Source organism: Xylocopa sonorina, unplaced genomic scaffold (assembly GCF_050948175.1).
Source record: "Xylocopa sonorina isolate GNS202 unplaced genomic scaffold, iyXylSono1_principal scaffold0065, whole genome shotgun sequence".
NCBI lineage: Eukaryota > Metazoa > Arthropoda > Insecta > Hymenoptera > Apidae > Xylocopa > Xylocopa sonorina.
Genome location: NW_027490136.1, coordinates 836,708 through 846,295, shown reverse-complemented (window position 1 = coordinate 846,295; position 9,588 = coordinate 836,708).

The window sequence follows — 9,588 nt, the reverse complement described above, 5'->3', positions numbered from 1 at the left end:
TGCTAGGAAATAGCGCTTGTAGATGTCTACATATCGTAGCAATAGAGTTCTAATGCTTTCTAAAACGCGATATCGCATCACATTTCTATGTTTCATGATAACATATAATATTCATTGCGAAGCCTTATGTATTCCTCGTGTGCACATCATATGAATGTAAATGCGACACATCCTTCCTTGGAAATAGCGTTTGCAGATGTCTACGTATCAAAGCAATAGGGTACTAATGCTTCTTAAATCGCGATATCGCATCTCATTTCTGTGTTTCATGATAAGACTTAATATTCATTGTGGAGTGTTATATATACCTCGCATTCACTTTCAAAGGAATGTAAATGCGACACTTCCTTGCTAGGGAAATAGCGTTTGCAGATCTCTACGTATCGTAGCAATAGAGTTCTAATGCTTCATAAAACGCCATATCGCATCTCACTTCTATGTTTCATGATAAGATATAGTATCCATTGCGATGTGTCTTGTGTATCTCGTATTCACTTCAAAAGAATGTAAATACGACACTTCCATGCTAGGGAATAGCGTTTCCAGATGTCTACGTATCGTAGCAATAGAGTTCTAATGCTTCTTAGAACGCGATATCGCATCTCACTTCTAATGTTTCATGATAAAATATAATATTCATTGCGAGGTGTTATGGGTACCTCATATTATCATCAAAAGAATGTAAATGCGGCACTTCCATGCTAGGTAATAACGTTTGCAAATGTCTACGTATCGAAGCAATAGAGTTCTAAAGCTTCTTAAAACACGATATCGCATCTCATTTCTATGTTTCATGATAAGATCTATTATTCATTGCGAATTGTCACTTATACCTCGCATACACGTCAAATGAATGTAAATGCGACACTTTCTTGCTAGGAAACAGCGTTTGCAGATGTCTATGTATCGACGCAATAGAGCTCATATGCTTCTTAAAACACGATATCGCATCTAATTTCTATGTTTCATGATGCGATCTATTATTCATTGCGAAGTGTCTCTTATACCTCGTATTCACTTCAAATGAATGTAAATGCCACACTTGCTTGAGAGGAAATAGCGTTTGCAGATGTCTACGTATCGAGGCAATAGTGCTCTAATGCTTCTTAAAACGCGATATCGCATCTCTTTTCTAGGTTTCATGATAAGATATAATATCCATTCCGAAGTGTCATGTATACCTCGTATTCACTTCAAATGATTATAAATGCGACACTTCCTTGCTAGGAAGTAGCGTTTGCAGATGTCTACGTATCGGAGCAATAGGGATCTAATGCTTCTTAAACACGATATCGCATCTCATTTCTATGTTTCATGATAAGATCTATTATTCATTGCGAAGTGTCACTTATACCTCGTACTCTCTTCAAATGATTGTAATTGCGACACTTCTTTGCTAGGAAATAGCGTTTGCAAATGTCTACGTATCGAGGCAATAGTGCACTAATGCTTCTTCAAACGCGATATCGCATCTCATTTCTATGTTTCATGATAAGATATAATATCCATTCCGAAGTGTCATGTATACCTCGTATACACTTCAAATGAATGTAATTGCGAACACTTCCTTGCTAGGAAGTAGCGTTGCAGATGTCTACGTATCGAAGCAATAGAGATCTAATGCTTCTTAAAACACGATATCGCATCTCATTTCTATGTTTCATGATAAGGATCTATTATTCATTGCGAAGTGTCACTTATACCTCGTACTCTCTTCAAATGATTGTAAATGCGTCACTTCCTTGCTAGGAAATAGCGTTTGCAGATGTCTACGTATCGAGGCAATAGTGCTCTAATGCTTCTTCAAACGCGATATCGCATCTCATTTCTATGTTTCATGATAAGATATAATATCCATTCCGAAGTGTCATGTATACCTCGTATTCACTTCAAACGAAAGTAAAGCGACACTTCCTTGCTAGGGAAGTAGCGTTTTGCAGATGTCTACGTATCGAAGCAATAGAGATCTATTGCTTCTTAAAACACGTTATCGCATCTCATTTCTATGTTTCATAACAAGATATAATATTTATTGCGAAGTGTCATGTATACCTCGTATTCACATCAAAAGAATGTAAATGCGACACTTCCTTGCTAGGAAATAGCGTTTGCAGATGTCTCCGTACCGAAGCAATAGAGTTCTATTACTTCTTAAAACGGGATACCGCATCTCATTTCTATGTTTCATAACAAGATATAATATTCATTGCGAAGTGTCATGTATTCCTCGTATTCACATCTAAAGAATATAAATGCTACACTTCCTTGCTAGGTAATAGCTTTTGCAAATGTCTACGTATCAAAGCAATTGAGTTCTAAAGCTTTTTAAAACACGATATCGCATCTCATTCCTATGTTTCATGAACAAGATCTATTATTCATTGCGAAGTGTCACTTATACCTCGTATTCACTTCAAGTGAATGTAAATGCCACACTTCCTTCCTAGGAAATAGCGTTTGCAGATGTCTACGTATCGAGGCAATAGTGCTCTAATGCTTCTTCAAACGCGATATCGCATCTCATTTCTATGTTTCATGATAAGATATAATATCCATTCCGAAGTGTCAGTATACCTCGTATACACTTCAAATGAATGTAAATGCGACGCATCCTTGCTAGGAAATAACATTTGCAGATGTCTACGTATATTAGCAATAGGGTTCCAATGCTTCTCAAAACGCGATATCGCATCTCATTCCTATGTTTCATTATAAGATATAATTCTCATTGCGAAGTGTCATGTATATCTCGTATTCACTTCAAACGAATGTAAATGCGGCGCTTCCTTGCTAGGAAATAGCGTTTGCGGATCTCTACGTATCGTAGCAATAGAGTTCTAATGCTTCATAAAACGCCATATCGCATCTCACTTCTATGTTTCATGATAAGATTATAATATTCATTGCGAAGTGTCATGTATACCTCGATTTCACTTCACAAGAATGTAAATGCGACACTCCCATGCTAGGAAATAGCGTTTGCAGATGTCTACGTATCGTAGCAATAGAGTTTCTAGTGCTTCTTAAAACGCGATATCGCATCTCACTTCTATGATTCGGTGATAAGATATAATATTCATTGCGAAGCGTCATGTATACCTCGTATTCACTTCAAAGAATGTAAAGGCGAAACTTCCGTGCTAGGAAATAGCGTTTGCAGATGTCTACGTATGGTAGCGATAGAGTTCTAATGTTTCTTAAACGAGATGTCGTATTTTCATTTCTATGTTTCGTAAATAAAATATAATATTCATTGTGGAATGTTATGTATACCTCGTATTCACTTCAAAAGAATGTAAATGCGACACTTCCTAGCTAGGGAATAACATTTGCAGATGTCTACGTATATTAGCAATAGGTTATAATGCTTCTCAAAGCGCGATATCGCATCTCATTCCTATGTTTCATTATAAGATATAATTACTCATTGCGAAGTGTCATGTATATCTCGTTATTCACTTCAAAAGAATGTAAACGCAAAACTTCCATGCTAGGAAATAGCGTTTGCAGATGTCTACGTATCGTAGCAATAGAGTTCTAATTCATCTCAAAACGCGATATCGTAAACTCATTCCTATGTTTCATGATAAGATATAATACTCATTGTGAAGTGTCATGTATTCCTCGTGTTCACTCCAAAAGAATGTAAATGCGCTACTTCCATGCTAGGAAATAGCGTTTGCAGATGTCTACGTATCGTAGCAATAGAGTTCTAATGCTTCTTAAAATGAGAAGTCGTATTTCATTTCTATGTTTCGTGATAAGATATAATATTCATTGTGTAATGTTATGTATACCTCGTATTCACTTCAAAAGAATGTAAATGCTACACTTCCTTGCTAGGAAATAGCGCTTGTAGATGTCTACGTATCGTAGCAATAGAGTTCTAATGCTTTCTAAAACGCGATATCGCATCACATTTCTATGTTTCATGATAACATATAATATTCATTGCGAAGCCTTATGTATTCCTCGTGTGCACATCATATGAATGTAAATGCGACACATCCTTCCTTGGAAATAGCGTTTGCAGATGTCTACGTATCAAAGCAATAGGGTACTAATGCTTCTTAAATCGCGATATCGCATCTCATTTCTGTGTTCATGATAAGACTTAATATTCATTGTGGAGTGTTATATATACCTCGCATTCACTTCAAAGGAATGTAAATGCGACACTTCCTTGCTAGGAAATAGCGTTTGCAGATCTCTACGTATCGTAGCAATAGAGTTCTAATGCTTCATAAAACGCCATATCGCATCTCACTTCTATGTTTCATGATAAGAAATAGTATCCATTGCGATGTGTCTTGTGTATCTCGTATTCACTTCAAAAGAATGTAAATACGACACTTCCATGCTAGGGAATAGCGTTTCCAGATGTCTACGTATCGTAGCAATAGAGTTCTAATGCTTCTTAGAACGCGATATCGCATCTCACTTCTATGTTTCATGATAAATATAATATTCATTGCGAGGTGTTATGGGTACCTCCATATTATCATCAAAAGAATGTAAATGCGGCACTTCCATGCTAGGTATAACGTTTGCAAATGTCTACGTATCGAAGCAATAGAGTCTAAAGCTTCTTAAACACGATATCGCATCTCATTTCTATGTTTCATGATAAGATCTATTATTCATTGCGAATTGTCACTTATTACCTCGCATACACGTCAAATGAATGTAAATGCGACACTTTCTTGCTAGGAAACAGCGTTTGCAGATGTCTATGTATCGACGCAATAGAGCTCATATGCTTCTTAAAAACACGATATCGCATCTAATTTCTATGTTTCATGATGCGATCTATTATTCATTGCGAAGTGTCTCTTATACCTCGTATTCACTTCAAATGAATGTAAATGCCACACTTGCTTGAGAGGAAATAGCGTTTGCAGATGTCTACGTATCGAGGCAATAGTGCTCTAATGCTTCTTAAAACGCGATATCGCATCTCTTTTCTAGGTTTCATGATAAGATATAATATCCATTCCGAGTGTCATGTATACCTCGTATTCACTTCAAATGATTATAAATGCGACACTTCCTTGCTAGGAAGTAGCGTTTGCAGATGTCTACGTATCGGAGCAATAGGGATCTAATGCTTCTTAAAACACGATATCGCATCTCATTTCTATGTTTCATGATAAGATCTATTATTCATTGCGAAGTGTCACTTATACCTCGTACTCTCTTCAAATGATTGTAATTGCGACACTTCTTTGCTAGGAAATAGCGTTTGCAAATGTCTACGTATCGAGGCAATAGTGCTCTAATGCTTCTTCAAACGCGATATCGCATCTCATTTCTATGTTTCATGATAAGATATAATATCCATTCCGAAGTGTCATGTATACCTCGTATACACTTCAAATGAATGTAATTGCGACACTTCCTTGCTAGGAAGTAGCGTTTTGCAGATGTCTACGTATCGAAGCAATAGAGATCTAATGCTTCTTAAAACACGATATCGCATCTCATTTCTATGTTTCATGATAAGATCTATTATTCATTGCGAAGTGTCACTTATACCTCGTACTCTCTTCAAATGATTGTAATGCGTCACTTCCTTGCTAGGTAATAGCGTTTGCAGATGTCTACGTATCGAGGCAATAGTGCTCTAATGCTTCTTCAAACGCGATATCGCATCTCATTTCTATGTTTCATGATAAGATATAATATCCATTCCGAAGTGTCATGTATACCTCGTATTCACTTCAAACGAAAGTAAATGCGACACTTCCTTGCTAGGAAGTAGCGTTTGCAGATGTCTACGTATCGAAGCAATAGAGATCTATTGCTTCTTAAAACACGTAATCGCATCTCATTTCTATGTTTCATAACAAGATATAATATTTATTGCGAAGTGTCATGTATACCTCGTATTCACATCAAAAGAATGTAAATGCGACACTTCCTTGCTAGGAAATAGCGTTTGCAGATGTCTCCGTACCGAAGCAATAGAGTTCTATTACTTCTTAAAACGGGATACCGCATCTCATTTCTATGTTTCATAACAAGATATAATATTCATTGCGAAGTGTCATGTATTCCTCGTATTCACATCTAAAGAATATAAATGCTACACTTCCTTGCTAGGTAATAGCTTTTGCAAATGTCTACGTATCAAAGCAATTGAGTTCTAAAGCTTTTTTAAAACACGATATCGCATCTCATTTCTATGTTTCATGAACAAGATCTATTATTCATTGCGAAGTGTCACTTATACCTCGTATTCACTTCAAGTGAATGTAAATGCCACACTTCCTTCCTAGGAAATAGCGTTTGCAGATGTCTACGTATCGAGGCAATAGTGCTCTAATGCTTCTTCAAAACGCGATATCGCATCCCATTTCTATGTTTCATGATAAGATATAATATCCATTCCGAAGTGTCATGTATACCTCGTATACACTTCAAAAGAATGTAAATGCGACGCATCCTGCTAGGAAATGGCGTTTGCATATGGTCTACGTATCGAAGCAATGGAGATCTAATGCTTCTTAAAACACGATATCGCATCTCATTACTATGTTTCATGATAAGATATAATATCCATTCCGAAGTGTCATGTATACCTCGTATTCACTTCAAATGAATGTAAATGCGACGCATCCTTGCTAGGAAATAGCGTTTGCATATGTCTACGTATCGAAGCAATGGAGATCTAATGCTTCTTAAAACGCGATATCGCATCTCACTTCTATGTTTCATGATAAAATATAATATTCATTGCGAGGTGTTATGGGTACCTCATATTATCATCAAAAGAATGTAAATGCGGCACTTCCATGCTAGTAATAACGTTTGCAAATGTCTACGTATCGAAGCAATAGAGTTCTAAAGCTTCTTAAACACGATATCGCATCTCATTTCTATGTTTCATGATAAGATCTATTAACTCATTGCGAATTGTCACTTATACCTCGCATACACGTCAAATGAATGTAAATGCGACACTTTTCTTGCTAGGAAACAGCGTTTGCAGATGTCTATGTATCGACGCAATAGAGCTCATATGCTTCTTAAAACACGATATCGCATCTAATTTCTATGTTTCATGATGCGATCTATTATTCATTGCGAAGTGTCTCTTATACCTCGTATTCACTTCAAATGAATGTAAATGCACACTTGCTTGAGAGGAAATAGCGTTTGCAGATGTCTACGTATCGAGGCAATAGTGCTCTAATGCTTCTTAAAACGCGATATCGCATCTCTTTTCTAGGTTTCATGATAAGATATAATATCCATTCCGAAGTGTCATGTATACCTCGTATTCACTTCAAATGATTGTAAATGCGACACTTCCTTGCTAGGAAGTAGCGTTTGCAGATGTCTACGTATCGAAGCAATAGGGATTTAATGCTTCTTAAAACACGATATCGCATCTCATTTCTATGTTTCATGATAAGATCTATTATTCAGTGCGAAGTGTCACTTATACCTCGTACTCTCTTCAAATGATTGTAATTGCGACACTTCTTTGCTAGGAAATAGCGTTTGCAAATGTCTACGTATCGAGGCAATAGTGCTCTAATGCTTCTTCAAACGCGATATCGCATCTCATTTCTATGTTTCATGATAAGATATAATATCCATTCCGAAGTGTCATGTATACCTCGTATACGCTTCAAATGAATGTAATTGCGACACTTCCTTGCTAGGAAGTAGCGTTTGCAGATGTCTACTTATCGAAGCAATAGATATCTGATGCTTCTTAAAACGCGATATCGCATGTCATTTCTATGTTTCATGATAATATATAATATTCATTGCGAAGTGTCATGTATACCTCGCATACACTTAAAATGAATGTAAATGCGACACTTCCTTGCTAGGAATAGCGTTTGCAGATGTCTACGTATCGAAGCAATAGACATCCAATGCTTCATAAATCGCCATATCGCATCTCATTTCTATGTTTCATGATAAGATATAATATCCATTGCGATGTGCCATGTATACCTCGTATTCCTTTCAAAAGAATGTAAATGCGACACTTCCTTGCTAGGAAATAGCGTTGACAGATGTCTACGTATCGCAGCAATGGAATTCTAGTGCATCTTAAACGCGATAATTGCATCTCAATTCTGTGTCTCATGATAAGATATAATATTCATTCCGAAGTGTTATGTATTCCACGTCTGCACTTCAAATGAATGTTAATGCGACACTTCCTTGCTAGGAAATAGCGTTTGCAGATGTCTACGTATCGAAGCAATAGAGTTCTAATGCTTCTTAAATCGCCATATTACATCTCATTTCTATGTTTCATGGAAAGTATATAATATTCATTGTGAAGTGTTATGTGTACCTCGAATTCACTTCAAAAGAATGTAGACGCGACACTTCCTTGCCAGGAAATAGCGTTTGCAGATGTCTACGTATCGTAGCATTAGATTTCTAATGCTCCTCTATACGCGATATCGCTACTCATTACTATGTTCATGATAATATATAATATTCATTGTGGAGTGTTATGTATACCTCGTATTCACTTCAAAAGAATGTGAACGCGACACTTCCTTGCCAGAAATAAAGTATGCAGATGTCTACGTATCGAAGCAATAGATATCTGATGCTTCATAAATCGCCATATCACATTCATTTCTATGTTTCATGATAAGATCTATTATTCATTGCGAAGTGTCACTTATACCTCGTACTCTCTTCAAATGATTGTAAATGCGTCACTTCCTTGCTAGGAAATAGCGTTTGCAGATGTCTACGTATCGAGGCAATAGTGCTCTAATGCTTCTTCAAACGCCATATCGCATCTCATTTCTATGTTTCATGATAAGATATAATATCCATTCCGAAGTGTCATGTATACCTCGTATTCACTTCAAACGAAAGTAAATGCGACACTTCCTTGCTAGGAAGTAGCGTTTGCAGATGTCTACGTATCGAAGCAATAGAGATCTATTGCTTCTTAAAACACGTTATCGCATCTCATTTCTATGTTTCATAACAAGATATAATATTTATTGCGAAGTGTCATGTATACCTCGTATTCACATCAAAAGAATGTAAATGCGACACTTCCTTGCTAGGAAATAGCGTTTGCAGATGTCTCCGTACCGAAGCAATAGAGTTCTATTACTTCTTAAAACGGGATACCGCATCTCATTTCTATGTTTCATAACAAGATATAATATTCATTGCGAAGTGTCATGTATTCCTCGTATTCACATCTAAAGAATATAAATGCTACACTTCCTTGCTAGGTAATAGCTTTTGCAAATGTCTACGTATCAAAGCAATTGAGTTCTAAAGCTTTTTAAAACACGATATCGCATCTCATTTCTATGTTCATGAACAAGATCTATTATTCATTGCGAAGTGTCACTTATACCTCGTATTCACTTCAAGTGAATGTAAATGCCACACTTCCTTCCTAGGAAATAGCGTTTGCAGATGTTCTACGTATCGAGGCAATAGTGCTCTAATGCTTCTTTCAAACGCGATATCGCATCCCATTTCTATGTTTCATGATAAGATATAATATCCATTCCGAAGTGTCATGTATACCTCGTATACACTTCAAAAGAGTGTAAATGCGACGCATCCTTGCTAGGAAAT